Source organism: Octodon degus, unplaced genomic scaffold (assembly GCF_000260255.1).
Source record: "Octodon degus isolate 3935 unplaced genomic scaffold, OctDeg1.0 scaffold00048, whole genome shotgun sequence".
Classification (NCBI taxonomy): domain Eukaryota; kingdom Metazoa; phylum Chordata; class Mammalia; order Rodentia; family Octodontidae; genus Octodon; species Octodon degus.
Window position 1 is genome coordinate 7811788 of NW_004524624.1, and position 17152 is coordinate 7828939.

The following is a 17152-nucleotide window of genomic DNA, read 5'->3' on the forward strand; positions in this document are numbered from 1 at the left end:
TTGTGCCCCTCTGGCAAGATGTTCTGCTCCTGGACTAGCTGGGTGGTTCTGTCCCCTACTCTCTCTGCAGGGATTGCATCTGCAGGGTTACACCGTAGGCCTGTATGCCAGGCCTGAGCTGAGCCTTGAGGGAACAAGGTGGAGTAGCAGCTCTCCCACACACTCACCAGGCCTGGACTAGGTTTGGATCTGGGGATTCCCAATACAGGGCAGAAATTCTCACTTGGCGGGCAGGGTAGGGGGCATGCTGTGGAGTGTTGTGGGGATACCTAGGGGATTGAAGAGGGTCTCACCCACACTGCCGCTGGGATGGGACCAGCAGGTCCTGCCAGCACAGGGTAGCTGGAAGCTCTCCCACACACTCACCAGGCCTGGCCTTGGACTGGTTCTGGGGATTCCCAGAACGTGACAGAAATTCCTACTCGGCAGGTAGGGTGGGGGTGGGGGGTCCTGCGGAGTGGTGGGGGTATCCCAAAGGGATGGAAGAGGGTCTCTCCCCATCTGAGCCTAGGCTGGGACAGGCAGGTCCCGCTGGCACAGGGTAACCAGAAGCTCTCCCACACACTCACCAGGCCTGGGCTAGGACTCCATCTATTCATTCCAGAGGAGGCACTTGAAGTCCTGCCCTCACCTGAGAAAATTCTATTTCTTTTATCATAACTTTATTATCACTGGAAATCTGGGCTTCTACATTTACATAAAAGTTTAGTTCCCCGTTTGTTGAAATTCATGTTACAGAGATGGACATAAAAAAGTATCTGTTTGCCTTTTTTTCATTTTCTTTGGCTAGACCTGGATATGTGGCTCCTCCTCAACAAATGTCTGGGTTGCATTTTATTTGTATGTCTTACCTCAATGCCTAGCAAAGAGAATTAGGCACAAGAGGATCCCTTGTATAACAGTGGGCACTGGCTGATAGGCACAGAAAGGAAAAGAGACAGAGGGAGGGAAGGAAGGGAGAGAGTTTTAAGTCTTGGCACAGGACAGAAACCCACCTTCCACAGCTTGCTGTGATTCAGAATTCCAGACATATAATCTGATCTCTGTACCTGGAAGCAGACAACATACCTGCCTGTCTGGGCTCCACACACCCACATGCCAGCAGTCCCAGCTGAAGGGTGTGTGTGGAGGAGGAGGCAGGCTGGAAGTCACCACTATCTGCTTCTGGTCAGACCCACCCTTCCTACTGTGATTAGAAGGAACTGGCCAGAGGCCAGGAGCCAATGCCAAGGCACCTTAAGGCTCCTGGGACGCCGGCTCGGGCTCTTCTCATGCTGTGTGGAGTTGCCTTGTTTTATTCCTACGGGAGACATAATCTGGTTCTATGCTACCTAAAGTGAAGCTACACATTGAACTGGTTGTTTACCTTATTTCTCCTAAGGTTTGCTACTAAGAACTGATCCTACATTTTTGCATCTTAAGGATGCATTTCACATTGAAGCTTTTCAAACATCTATAGATACATACATTATGCTAACCTTGGAATGTCCTACACTTCATTTATAGTGGGGTGTGTTTTTTTTTTTTTTTTTTTACCTGAACATAATTGGATACTTTCTTGGCCTTGTCTAAGGAAGGCATCACATTCAAACAAAAAAGTCATTAAAAGTTTCAATATAGTACTAGAAAAGTATTAAGAAAAGTTCCATTGATTTTCACACTATAATTTTTCAAAATTATATTCTTTAACTGTGCTATCTGAGATATCAGAGATGGACAGATAAATAGACAGATACATGCTTGGACAGAAGCTGCCATCTTTGAAAGAAAACTCCTCCCACTGTCTCTAAAATTGCACTCCCAGGACTGGGGAGATATCTCAGTGGCATAAGTCCCTGCTTGGCATGCATAAGGTCCTGAGTTCAATATCCAGTAGCAAAAAAACCTAAACATAAAATAAAATAAAAATAAAATTGCAATCCCTCAAGCACCTGACTTACAGTGAATGTAGCCAGTCTTATTCTCTTGTCCTCTATTCTAAAGTTTCTCTTTTTAAAGTGAAAAAAATCTGGCTCGTGTTCTTTATTTATGGATAGCATTCCTCACTTTCCCCCTTTCCACACCCTGAACAATACAGAAAGACCAGCTCTCCATTTGTAGGAAAGAAATGATTTATCACAACTTACTTTAAGCCTTCTTCTTAATTTCTATCATGTCCAAGTCTAGCAAAAGCATCAATGTCCCTTCTGAATTCTTTTCAGAAAACAAAGTCCCCTAACTCAGTTTTTCTTTCCCAGGTCAGAAAATGCAGAGACAGATGTTCAGTCTCTAGAGCCCTGTGTGTCCTAGCAGCCTGGATTTACCTCAAGCAATGACTCTTCCCATACCAGCAGATGTCCTCCTTTCCCCATCACTGTAGTGCAACAGAGTGAGGTGTCTAGGTCTCCTACACACTTTTCATTCTTGTCTCAAATACTTCAGGTAAATAACGAGTTGGCAATCCAAAGCCTGGACCAATGAGTGTGATGCTCAAGGAAGGGGGCAGGTGCTCCAGACCTTCGTGTTGCTCTGCTCACCGCCCTGCACATGAGTGCACTGAGGCTTTTGGCTCCAGCCTAACTTTACCCAACATACTGAAGCCTGTGGTATCGCCTTCCCCTTGGAGATGATTCAGAGCTTATGATGTCTCATCCATGAGAATCAGGAGTAGATCTTGCCAGGCTGTGGGATAGCTTCTTTTAAAAATGGCTCACCAATGGGATGCATTCCAGATTCTTCTCAACTAGTACAAAGAATTGAAGGAGACAAACCAGAAACAGTGCCGAAGTTTATTTGAATAATGAGGGGTGAGGGGATAAGAGAACAAGTGGTCCTGCAGAGAAAAATTAGCCAAACAAAAGAGTGAAAAAGAAACAATGAAAGCCCACCCTAGGTCTGGAAGACAGAACAGGCTACCATGAAGCCACAATAGTGGGCTCCTCTTGGTGTCTTCTCTTTTTGCCACCCATATCTTGTGAGCATCTATGGGAGGTTTATGTAGGGGCACTAGGGAATTATTTGACACTCTTCTGAGTTCTTATAATTAACAAGCCCCATATATTCCCCCAGCCAGCTCTATCTGCCACACCCTACCTTTATGCCTTAAGATAGTATCTGTTCTGACTAGCCAAAAAACTGTCCTGCCCACTGAAAGACAAAGAGATGGACCCATAGGGCCAGCAGCCACCTTGAGAGATCTTGAGGTTACCACAGGACCTCCTTATGTTCTCTGCGTCTGGAGAGGTATGTAAAAGATCTCTTCATAGATGAAGGCCAGAGCAGAGCAGTTATACGTTGCCTATCAAGGTGATAGATTGATGAGACTTGTCCGTGGATATATTTACAGGTGGTGCCTGGTTGGTCACTGAGGCTTCCAACTGAGGAGTAGGTGGTGGTTCTATTTTATAACTTGTGTGAGCAGTGATCAAAGAGAGACGGATATCAAGTTCACTTCTGGACACACTGAGAGACCAATGTGTTTGAGGCATCCAGATGGAATTTCTGTTTTTAATTGACAAATAATAATTATGTACATTTTTGTAGTGTGCAATACATGGGTGCATAGGCCAAAACTCACTGTGCTCCAGGCAGAAGTACTAAGCTATGGCATTGGGTATGCCATGGATCTGAAGCCCAAAGTAGATGTCTGGCCAAGAGATAAAGAACTGCCAGTCAAAAGTACACATGTGATAACTAGAAGCATAGGAGTGAATATACTTTCTGAGGAAGAGAAAAAGCTCTTCACCTTTCACAAATAGAGAACTGCTTAAATTCAAGCACAGAACAGGGCATGTGAGGAGGTAAATGCCCTCTGATCCTGAAGGCTGGATCCACCTACGGAGTCTGGGCTCCAGCTCAGTGAGGCCATGGTACAGGCCACAGCATGTCTCCTAAGGAAAGACCCAGGCCAGAGCTCTGCAGCATGCCCTGGATCATGCAGAAGACATAGGAGTATCTGGGGTTGCCATAGTGAATCTGTTCCTGCCTCCTCAACAAAGCCTGGCTTTGAGATGGAGAGAGGACAGGGGGGAGTAGAAATTTCAGCTGAGATTTTCCCATCAGTCAAATTCTTGATGTGTTTCTTGTTTGATTGGTTGGTTAGTTGGATTAATTTGATTTTGCATTTGGTGAGGTGAGGTCAAGCCCTTTCTCTGACATTTTATACAACGTGATTATAAGTAAGTCACTTCTCTTATTTTATTCACCTTTCCCATGTCTGCTAGTGATAAGATCTGATGAACAGCATTAGCAGTTCTCAGGGTTTTGAAGTTCACTACACCTAAATTTTAAAACAGACAATCAGTGAAGAGGGCCAAATTTTTAGTTTGCCAAGAAGGGCAATGGCCCCTCATAATTACCATGGTTCTCAAAATACAACATATTTATTTATTTATGTTTATCATGACTATTTTTAAGTCAGTATATGTGATTCAGTTGGGGAAATTGATACATATACATATTACATTTTAACCCTTTTTACCATCCCCTGCCCTCCCCACCCTTCTGTTTTCCCCAGTTCCTTTCCCACCTCTACAAAATCTACTGCTTTGTTTTTGGTCTTTTTTTTTCCTCTTTAAATTATTTATTTAATTAATTATTTACTTAATTATTTTATCAGAAACTCAAATTTTCAGTTTCTGATAAAAGACAAGCCCTGTGATACTTAACATTGTCCTTTTAATTTCCTTAGCACTGTGGTCTCAAGGTGGACCCATTTTCCTACATGACTCAAATACATCCTTAGAGAGACATGTGAGTTTACAATGTTTTCTTTATCCATTCAGCTGTTGATAGACATATATGCCATTTCCAAGACTGAGTTATTACAAGTTGTGCTGCTATAAACATGCATACAACAGCATATACTGCTATTAACATGTACACGTAATGTGATGTCTTTAACTTCTGGAAGGTACCCAGAAGAGATATACCTGGATCAGATACAAGTTTTGTTTTTATTTTGTTGAGGAATCTCCACACTGATTTCCTTACCGGTTATACTACTTCAGCTCCTGTCAACAATGCAGAAAGGGATCTTCCTTAGTAACTTTTTTAGCATTAGTTTTTGGAGTCCTTGGTGATAGCTATTCTTTCTAGAGTAAGATGGAATCTGAGTATTATTTTGAATTACATTTTCCTAGTGACCAAAGATGCCGAACATTTTATTTTGGGGCATTTTTACTTCTTTTCAGAAATATCTATGATTTGCAATTTCCCACATTAATTGATATTCTTAAATTTGGGGCTTTACTAGTCTGAGTTCTTTATGTATTCTAGATATTAGTCCTCTATCGACAGAGCTGTGGCAAATCTTTCCCCATTCTGTAAGTTGACTCTTTAACTATTGGTTGTTTTCTTTATTGTGCAGAAGCTTTATGATTTGATACAATTTTATGTGTTACCTGTTGGTGTTATTTATTATGCACTTTATGTTCTGTTCTGAAAGTCTTTGCCTATGCCTTCCAGAATTTTACCTATTTATCCTCTAGCAAATTACTTGCTTCTGTTTTGATATTTATGTCTTTCATTTGTTTTTATTTTATTTTAATACAGGGTACAAGATATGGGTCTAGATTTGTCCTTCTGTATGTGTATAGCCCCTTTCCCAGCACCATTTTATACAGAATATTTTTTGGTCAATTTGAGAAATATCATGTGCCTGGGGTTGTTTTTCATCATCAATTCTGTTCTTCTGTTCCATGTGTCTTTTTTGTTACTGCAGTTTTGTATTGTAACTTGAAATCTGGGCTAGTGAAGCGCTATGCTTTAATTTTGTTGCTCAAGATTGCTATACCTCTTCTTTGTCTCTTTTGGTTCCATGTAAATTTTAGAATTATCTTTTCTAGTTCTATGAAGGTTCTTGGTATTTTTATTTTGTATGTATTGTTTTTGGTAATATGGACATTCTGACAATATTGGATCAGCCTATCCGAGATCAAGGATTGTCTTTCCATTTTGTAATTTTCATTTTAATTTTCTTTTCTCAGAGTATAATGATGTTCATTATATAAGTCTTCTCTTTCTTTGGATAGGTTAATTTTTAGGTATTTATTTTTCAAAGCTATTGTGCATGAGACTGTGTTCTTGATTTTTTTCTTGGTGGGTTAATATTTGATGCACAGAAACATTATTGATTTTTGTGTCCTGTTATAGTGCTGCATTTGTTTGTTAGTACTAAGAGTTTTCTGGTGGAGTCTTTTTGATCTATGTAAAGGATTATGTCATCTATGCATTATGTCATCTATGCATAAGGACAGTTTGATTCCTTCCTTGCTTCCTTTTAATTCTGTCTCTTGTTTGATTTCTGTGGGCAATATTTCAAGTAACATATCGAACAAGAGTGGTGAATGTATACACTCATGTCTTGTTCCTGATTTTAGAGAAAGTGCTTTGAAGTTTTTCCTTGTTTGTCACAATATTGGCAGTAGGTTTGTCATAAATAACTTCTATCACTTTGAGGTAACATCCTTCTATATTTAGTTTCATCAGTGTTTGTATCATAAGTGGATGTTGGATTTTGTCAAGTAATTTTTCTGCATTTATTGACAGGATCATGTAATTTCTGTCTTTTCTTTGTTTATGTGATGAACTATATTTATTGGTTTATCTGGGCTAAACTACTCTTACATCCCTGGGATGAAGCCAAATTGTCCGTGTTTCATAATCTTTTCAATGATTTGTTGTATGCTATTTGAAGTATCTTGCTGAAAGTCTTTGAACATATGTTTTAACAAAAAGAAGGAAAGAAAACAATTTCTATTGCACTGATTTTTTTTCTTTCTTTCTTTTTATAAGATTGGCTAGAGGTTTGTCAGTCTTATTAATTCTTTCAAAGAACCAACTCCTGAATTTTCTGATCCTTGTAGCTTTCTTTAGTCTCAATTTCATTCATCTCTGCTCTGATGTCTTTTGTTAATTTTTATTATTACATGCTTGAAGTACACAATGATTACATTCACTGTAGGAGATTAATACATGTACGTGACACACTTCAGGTCCTTTCTTTTCCTTTCTACCTCCACTCTCTTTTATTTTTCCTGCATCAGATATATTTACTTACCCTATAAGACCTTATAAAGTTACTTATCATATATACAAATGAAAGCCAGATTAATAGGCCAGAGAAGACATAAAACATTGAATATAATTGTACTACTTTAGGATCTTTGGCTTTTATTTCTCCCTGTTAGTTTTATATTCACATTGTTCTTGATTTTCTAGGACTTTGAGATGCATCATTAAATTATTTATTTGAGATTACTTTATTTTAATAGCTACATTCACAGCCATAAGATTCCTCCTTTGAGCTGTTTTACTTTTTCACTTAGGTTTTGGTACATAGTGCTTCCATTGTCATTTGATTATTTTAACTTCTGTAATTTTCACTTTTTTCTTTTCTTTTTTTTATTTTTTAAGAATGAAAATAGTGGGGCTAGGGAGATAGCTCAGTAGAACAAGCACTTGCATGGCAAGTACAGGGTCCTGAGTTCAATCCCCAGTACCACAAAAAAAAAAGAATAAAAATAATGATAAAAACATTTTAAATGATACAAAATTTCACTAAACAAAGTAACATAAATTCAATAATGGTTTTTGTATACCATGTTGCTATCTTTAAATTAGTTGTTCAGGTTACCAGATATAAATGTGCAAGATTCATTTAAAGAAAAGAAAAAAGCAATAACAAAAAAAGTTGTAAGAAATTTTAAAAAAGAATAAAAAGAAAACAGTTGTAAGCATTAACACTGCTCCTTTCAAAGCACCAACAGAAATCAACAGTACAACTACCCAAAGTATCCTACTTATATACCTAAATATATTTTCCTTTCTTTCATTTGTCCCTTTTCTCATCCCAATTTTTTCTTTGCATTAAACAAATTATTTCCATTAAACAAATTATTTCCATTTCTACTTCCTTCGCATTAAACAAATTATTTCCAAACTGGAAATAATTGTACCTTCTAGACTCTAATCACTCCTTCAGGCTCTCCCACGAGCGAGACAATATTGTGTCTGCACATGTGGGTCTGATTTATTTCACTTAGCAGTAGTCTCTAGCTGCACCTATTTATCTACAAAAGCCTGATACTTACCCTTTTTATACCTGAATAATACTCTGTACTGTAAAAATATGGTATCTTTTTTATCCATTCCTTAGTCAATGGGCATCTGTGCTGTTTCCAAGACTTAGCTATGACAAATTGCGCTGCTATGCTATAAACATAGATGCACATATATTGCTGTGATATGATGATTCCAGTTCCTTTGGGGGATTGTTGGCTTGAATGGGACCTCCAATCCTAGCTTTCTGAGACATCTTCATACTGATTTCCATAGTGGTTGTACCAGCCTACACTCCCACGAAAACTGGAGAAGGGTTACTTTTGGTTTAATTCTGTTATTTCTTTGCTTATTTTTTTTGCATGGTTGATCTATCTCTTTGTGTCAATGGGGTGTTAAAATCCCCCAGTGCAATTATGTTAATGCTCATTAGAGTTCATGGTTATTAAAATTTGTCTTATATAGTTGGGTGAGCCTGCATTGGGTGCATATATATTTATAATTGTTATCTCTTTCTCTTGCAGTTTTCCCCCAAAAAGTATGTAGTGACCTTCTTTATCTTTTTTAATCACACTTGGTTTGAAATTGACATTGTCAGCAACCAAATTAGGTACCTCTCATAATTTCTTCTTTCACCCACTAATTATCATAAAATATACTATTTAATCTCCATGTTTGTATTGTTCTCTGCTGTTTTTTGGTATATGTTGTTAGTTTCATTCTGCTGTGGTCTGATAGTCTTTAGGGAATTATTTATTTAATTCAAGTATTTTGTATTTGCAGATGTATTTTTTTATAGCCTAGGGTACAGTTTGTCTTGGAAAAAGTATAATGTGGTTCTGAAAAAATGTGCAGTTTGTTGTTGAATGATCTGCTCTGTAGATATTTGTTAAGTATATTTGTTGAAAGTTGTGATTTAACATTGACATTCCTTTTTTAAATTTTTAAATTTTATTTGGACAAGTTTTCTAAATAAACATGTATGTATGTATGTTTGTATGTATGTATGTATTTGTGGTACCAGGGATTGAACTCAGGGCCCCGAGCTTGCCAGGCAAGCGCTTATTACACTGAACTATCTCCCCAGCCTCAGTTCATGTAGTTTGCAGTCATCTTGGGGAATATTGATATGTACATATTACATCACGTTTCTTTTTTTCTTTAACCCCCTTTGCCCACTTTCTCCCTCCCTGTTCCCTCCTCCTCTTAACTGACATTTCTTGTGTGTGTGTGTGTGTGTGTGTGTGTGTGTGTGTGTGTGGTACTAGGTATTGAACTCAGGACCCTGTGTTTGCCAGGCAAGCACTTATTCTACTGAGCTATCTCCTTAACTCCTGATATTTCTTTGTTGAATTTTTTTCTACCTCACATGTGTTTTTGTGGGAGTACAATAATGATGTGTCTCATTGTGTTTTAAACAGTGTCTATCTGTCCTTTTATGGACCATAGACTTGTCTTATGAAGTTTGGTGTGCCAACATATAATGTGTATGTATTTACAATTATTATCTCTTACTATCAAATCCTTGCCTTTGCCAGTAAGTAGTGGCCATCTTGTCCCTTTTCACCCATTATGGCTTGGTGTCTGCTGTGTCTGAAAATAAAATATCTATTCCTGCTTGCTTTTGAACTCCAGTTGCGTGGATGATCATTTTCTACTTTTCAATGTCAGCCTATGTGTCTCTTTGTGAGTGGCGTGTGTCTCTAAGAGGCAGCATATGGATTTTGTTTTCTGATCCATCTCTCAGTCTGCATTTTGATGGAAACATAAAGAACATTCAAGCTGAGAACTATTATTGTAAGATATTTACTGAATCCACTTCATTGCATTGTTTTCTGTTTTGATGGGAGATGTTAAATTGTTTATTAAAATTATAGCTACAAAACACAAAAATATAAAAATTAATGCACAGCTTTATAATATAAAGGAAAACAGGATGCTCACAATTGTTCACCTCAGTAGTTTTAGCTCCCAGTATCCAATAATTATTTCTTGTTCTTAAATAAGTATTAAAATTAAGAATGAATTCATCTATTTTCTGCTTTTTGTAATGATATGTAACTTCCATAGTAAAAAAATGTAAGAAAAATAAGACTGATTTGACAAACCAAAAACAATGACATGGGGAAGGGGCTTTAATATTGCTCAGAGAAAAACATCAATAATAACTCATGGTTACAAACAGGAAAGCCATTTGAACTAGTCGGTCTATGGCCATGCCACCCAGAATGTGCCTGATCTCATCTGAACTAATGGAATTTGAAGTTATGACTAAAAATTGAATTATTTTTGATGCAAATGATAAGCCTCATCTATAACACTGTAGCGCTTCCGAAGACTCTGAAACTTGTACATGGCTGGGGCATCACTGTTTCTTTCTTCACCTTCACCTTCTGAGTTCTATCCATAAGATCCTTGTATGTTTGAATTTTCTGTGCAATAGCGAGTAATTTCTTCTCTCATTCAATCCTCTGTGTCAGGCAGCTGTATTGTTTTTGGCTTTCTTTAGCTATCCGCTTAAGGCGGGTCTGATGAGTGACTCCTTTCACTTTGTCTTTCTACAAGGTCTCTATCTTGGATCTGTGAAAGATTCTGCCAACTAGTTCTGTGGCTACCTGCGCATGAGTCCCAATAGCGAACTGTTGAACTTCTTTTTGGTTATCAAAAAAGAACACACGTTTATTCCGTTGCCTCCCTGGAACTCCAGCAGGTGGAGCTCTGATTTTAGTCTTTCAATTTTCTTAGCTTCTGCAGCCCTTTTTATTTCTATATATCTGATGTCCTGAGTTCTCATTAGCTTAGCTGTTCTGGAGTTACTTCTTTATTGACCTTAATAAAATGAGCTCCATCCTGGAGCTTAACCCGAGTTATTTTATAGTGGAATTCATCGGGACTTTCTTTCAAGAGCCTTCTTTCAAAGAGCTTTGAGGAACTCTGTTTTTTACGATAGTCATCTGCACGAAGCTTGTAATCTTTCTTTTTTTCTCCAGCAGGCCCAGATGTTTTCGAAAGCTAGGCTGGCTTCGCTCTCCGTGTTCTCGCTGCCAGGACTTAGCCACCTTGCGAAAGCCGCCGCCATATCTGCCCGCTGGGTACTGTAGAAGCTCAGTGCAGAGCGCTGGCTCCATAATACCTCATTGCATTTTTTTTTCCAGTGCTGATTTGTTCTTTATTTTCTTCTCTCTCGTTTACCTGTGCTCCCATTAGATGTCTACTTTTCTTTGGACTCTTTGGTGGCAATGTCTGCCTCTTCTCAGTCTAGGAGCCCCTTAAATATTTTCTTTCTTTTTAAATATCATGATTTTTATTTTAGAAAAAAAGTTATATATTTGGAGATTACAGTAGTGATGCATACTCGGTGTAAAAAACTAAAACAAGCAGAAAATATGTAAGAAAGAATTAAAAAATTATTCTTCTATCCAGAAGAAAGCAATTGAAAAATATTTTTGGTGTACACACACACACACACACACACACACACACACACGCAGAGTCCCAGACTTAAGATTTTCCTACTTTGCAATGGTATGAAATGAAATATAATCAGTAGAAACCGTGCCTCAGTTTTTGCATTTTCATCTTTTTTCTGTGCTAGGAGATACCGTCTAGGATGTGCTGGTGATACCATCTTGTGGCAGCGAGCCGTAGCTCCCCGTCAGCCATGGGATAATGTTTCCTGCAAGGCTTAGTGGCTTAGTTTTCTGCTGGTTTAGAGGTCGTGAATTTCTTTTGGATTGCTCTGCCATGGGAAGTCTTTGTTTCTCCATCCAATTTGAAGAGTACACATCTGGGATGACTACTGTTTTCTCTTAGGGCTTGAAAATTTTTGCTTCAAGCTCTTTTGCCCTTTGAAGTTTGTGCTGAGAAATTTGCTGTTGCTGTGAAGGGCTTGCCTTTAAGGGTTACATGATGTTTTTCTCTAACAACTTTTCTTGTTCTCTCGTTTTGTTGAATTTCTAGAACTTGGACCATGATGGATTACCTAGAGGTATTTTCATGGTCATCGCTATTTGGGATCTCGTACACTTACTATACTTGAATGCTGAATTATTTCCTTGGATTTCAAAAATTACAATTTCAGCGAATAAATTTTTTGGATCTTTTGTGTCATCTTCTAATGTTTTCATTCATTCTTATAAATTCGAGGGTTTTTCCTTTTGGGCATCTAGTCCAGTGTCATTTTTAGGTAGTGTCATTTTTAGGATATCCTGAGTGCATGATCTCCGATATCAACTTTGGCTTCAAATTCTGATGTCCTGATATAAAAAACATTAGTAGGATGTGTTGTCCATGCTTTTGACTTAATTTTCAAAAATATCCCAGATTTCTGCTTTGTTTCTTTTCATAATTTCTAATTCTTTACCAAAATGGTCATACAGGGCCTGGGAGATGGCTCAGTGGAGTAAGTGCTTCCCTGGCAAGTGCAAGGGCCTGAGTTCAATCCCCAGTTCTACAAAAAAAAAAAAAAAAAGAAAAAAAAAGAAAAAGAAAGAAAAAAGAAAATAGCACCAACAAAATGGTCATCCATATCTTGTAGTGATTTGTTTAACTCAGTGAGCTCAATGAGCTCATTATTTGTGTCTTTTAAAATTCACTGAACATTGTATTAAATCATTAATGTTTATATCATTCCTCCTAAGTTTACTTAATATATGATGAATTTGCTTTTATGCTGATTCTTTTATCTCTTCAAAAATTTTGACCATTTTGTTTTTGAGTTATTTGCCTATAACTTCCTGTGTTTAAGTGTTCACAAGATCAACATTGGGGAGTTCAGAGTTTGGGGGGGGACATCGTTTGTGTCGCTTTCTCATGTTTCTATTGCTTTTTTGCTGCAGGATAAAGATTAATGAGGGTAGAAAAACTCTGTCACTGCTGTGGAGATCTCTTTCATTAGAATATATGTCCCTGTGATGTAGCCTTGTGTTTGTTTGTGTTTCTGTGTCTGTACTCTCTTCCATACAGTCAGTGTAATAGTTCAGGTTCTTCTTGGTGTCTAACCTTCTTTTGGGACTTGATTCCCAGCAGCATTCAGAGAAGAGAAAACAAACCACAATGATGTTGATGACAGAGACAGGCCAGATATTTACATGTACAAAAACCAATTAGAAGCCACAAATATGCCACCATTATCAATTGAGAAGAGCCTGAGGAAATAGCTTAGTGGCCTAAGAGCCTGCCTGGCAAGTACAAAGATCCAGGTTCCATCCCCAGTACTGCATACCACATCAGCCCCTGGGGGGCACACAGGGCTGGCTACTGAAACCCGTCATGGTGGCTCAGGCCTGCAATGCCAGTGCTGGTGAAGCTGAGACTGGTCCAACCTGTGTAGTGAGACCCTGTACCAAATAAATAAATAAATAAATAAATAAATAAGATTTTTAAAAATTGAGAAGAAATCAGTCATAATAATATAAACGCAAGACAAACAAGATACTTCATGCAGCAGCAAAGATCTGAACATATCAACTATACCACCATTAGCTATAGAAATAAAATCAAAAGCAATAGCACACAGTTATCTAAAACTTAGTAACACTTAGTAGTAATAATAAAAATGGGGGCCAGCAAGATAGCTCAGGGTTCTAAAGTGCCTACTTAGGCAAACTTAGGGACCACAGTTCTATCCCTGGCACCACATGCCACGCCAGCCCTGCCCCCAGGTTGGGCTGAGCTGGCCAACAATAAATAAATAAATAAATAAATAGTAATAATAAATGTGAAGTGGATGAGAAAATGAAAGAATGGAAGAAGCAGCAAAAATGTGAAAAAGAAAGAAAAGGAAGAGGAGCAAAAGCTGACATGAAAATCCAGTAAAAGAATTAAAGAAAGTCAACAGAGTTCGGTCAAAGCAATAGAAACAAATGAGAAAAAGAAAGAAAAATAAGAAAAGAAAGTAAAACAGACAGGAAAAAGAAAGAATAAAAGGAAAAAAGAAGCAACCTTCTGACCAAAAAAAAAAAAAAGTAAAAAAGTAAAAAAATTCCTCCATGCTGAAGATTCAGGGTGTGTAGTGTCTTTCTAGGGCTTTTGGTGTTTGAATTCAAACACCAAATATAATACGAGGACAATATGAGGAAGGACCATGAGTTACTCGTAGGTGTCGCCAGGGCCTATTGTGTCTCCCTGACCACTCTTTTTCTGTGTGAATGCAGAATCCTGCCCCACCTTTTGTACTAGGCAGGGTCAGTAGTAGTGTATTGTCTCCTTTAGGGCTGTATTTACTATAGTGGCTTTCAGTGTTTACATTCTTCTTTGTGCTCCAAGTCACTGTTCACCCTGACTAACTTGTGCCCTTGGGCTTCTGAGGTGTCTCACTTGCTTCAGAAGCCATCTCTCTGTCCACCCCAGGGTGTGGCAGTGTCTCTGATCACACTGGCAGAAAGGAAAGGCAAACAGATCGCTGAGTTCAGTTCTGGATGTGGGCCGTGAGGTGAGCCAACTGTTCTGCTGGGTTTGATCCCAGAACTTGCAGACCCAGTGCGTATACCTGCACAGCCTAAAACTGCATATTGTGGAAAGTGGGACTGCCATGCCCTTCACACCCTGAGCTCGCCATGCTTAAGCTGCTCTGATCTACGACTAGCCCTTCTCTCCGGGACTCCACCTTACTACTGTCTTCCACCGAGTCACTGCTGGGAGGGTAACCTCAGAAACCCTGAAGTATGGCTGCCCTGTGATGTCTTATTCCTAGACCAGTGTATTCTCAATATGTCTTGCAACCTAACTATAGTGGGTGTTGGATGGTATTTCTCCTCCAGGGCTAGCCGTCAATGTGGAAGGAGTCCCTTTCACAGGAAGACCGCACGCTGTATCGGCGCCTCACGATAACTGCGGGCTTTCCTTGGGACGCGCATTGGAGACCACCGTTTATCACTGAGGCTGCCGACCCCTGACAGGTGTATGCCGTGTCCGTGAACACAGGCCCCTCTCCCCGACTGCTTCTTTCTTTCATCTGTGCTGCCATCGGTTCCTCTGTAATCTGCAGCTTTTCTGTCTCCTCTTCACTGATTCTTAAAGATTTTCTCTTCCCTTCACTGAGCCGTTATTTTCCAGCTATGTCAATTGCAGGTGCTAGGTAGGCTATAATTTGATGACAGCCTTTATGCAACCATTTGCGCATAAAAACACAGGTATTTTTTAAATAACTACGGAGAGATAATCATCTCAAAAATAAACAACCAACGCAAGACTTGCCAAAGAAATAAAAGTCACCAATATTATACTAACAACTCTCCATCTTTGCACTTCTCCAAGAGGGTATTCTTAATGTAAGATCATTCTTACTAAACTTGATAGCATGTGGTTGCAATTCCTGTGCGTTTGGGAGGCTGAGGTTACAGGGTTCCAAGTTCCAGCCTGGATGCCTTACTGAGATCTTGTATAAAACTTTTAAAAAAAAGTAAGCAGGAACTGGGGAGTTAGCTTGACAGTCTAAGCATCTGCCTGGCACATGCAAGGACCTGGGTTCCATCCCTGGTACCTCATGCTGCACCTGCCCTGCACTGAGCCAGCCACTGAAACTAGGCGTGGTGGCCCACACCTGTAATCCCAGCGCTGGGGAGGCTGAGACAGGAGGATCACTATGAGTCCAAGCTACATAGTGAGATCTTGTACCAAATAAATAAATAAATGTTTTTTAATAGTAAAAAAAAAAGAAGGTAAGCAAAACACAGGTGAGAAACTCCAGCTGGTTCTCTGCCTCCATCTTGCCTACACTCCCCCCTGGCTTGATCCCACAGTGTGTGCTTCTACCAGCCACTCCCCAAAGAGTCTTCAGTCTCTTCCTTCTTTGGGAGCTCTAGTCCCTCTTGGAAAAGCCAGAAAAGTATTCATCCATAGATGGCCTTAAGAAGGTTTGCTTTTGGTTCCTTTTTGTTTTGTTTTGTTTTTGAAGTTCTGAGGTTTGAATGCAGGGCCTTTATACTGAGCTACATCCCCAGACCTTTTATCCATTTAAGATACATTTCTAGGAGGTTGCTAAATTGCCCAGGCTGGGCTCACACTTACAATCCTGCCTCAGCTTCCCAACACTGGGTTGAGTCACAATGTTTTGCATAGCAAATGCCTGAGCCCTAGCAAGAGAAGCCAATTATCACAAGCACATAGCAATTACTTGCCAAGCTAGAAGTATTCCTGGCCCTTCTGAATACACACTAAGGCCTCCTTCCAAAGAATGTTTAAAAGTATGTGCTGTTTCCCACCATACACACTAAGCATCTTCCCACCTACCAGTGTTCTCCTCATTTGTGTCTCCTTCTCTGGAATGACCTCACTTGTGTCACGAAAATGAACTTAGTTCCAGTTCCAAGCCATGACATTTGCTAAAGGCCAGACCATAAAATTGAAGTCAGCTTTTCTGATAATCATCTAGGACCTTTTCCTAACTTCCCTGATGCTCTTCTGCTGACATTTATCCCAACCTGTATGCAAGGCATCTGCTCTGGCCTCCAGGACAACCTTGCCCCGTAGCACCCCTCAGCTCTCAGCTCAGTGTGTCAGCCTCTGAAGCCAGCTCTCCACCACACTTAACTGGGATTATTGCCCTAAGACCATGAACTCCTTGAGAACTGGGCAGTGTGTCATATAGTTGCTCACCCCCGTAGCGCTTGGTACAGGTCTGCTTTCTGTTCTTTGTTGACTTGACACAACCCTTGCTCCATTCCTTGGTCCTCACTCAGGTATATACGTCCATGTTCTTCTCAGAGTGAATGCATTAGAAGTAGCAGAGCTAAAGCCAAGTGTGCATATGTCTATTTGCCAGTTGCTGGCATATGGAGGCTGGTTCTCCACTCACCACATGTCCCCAGAACTCACTGTTCATTCCATTACCTCACAAAATCATGATCATGTTCAAGACAGTGAGAGAAGAAAGATATAAATCACCTCCAAGGAAAAGAAACAAGAGTAATGTTGTCAGGTCTCATGTGAAATTTAGCCACATGGGAGGCATGCAGAAGTGAGGGGTCATTACTTTCTAGATATGAACCTAACTTCCATAGTGTTTATAAGCAAATCTTATGAAAATTGGTTGGAGAAAGCACCTTCTGTGACATTATCTTAGCTGAGTGCTAACATGAATGATCCCATATGAGATGAGTGTGTGTGTGTG

At 39.4% G+C, this 17152-nt stretch overlaps 1 pseudogene; it reads right to left on the reverse strand.

Annotated features, from left to right (window-relative positions):
• Positions 1–10323: 10323 nt before the first annotated feature.
• On the reverse strand, positions 10324–11168 carry LOC101561258 (annotated as a pseudogene).
• Between the last annotated feature and the right edge of the window lie 5984 nt (positions 11169–17152).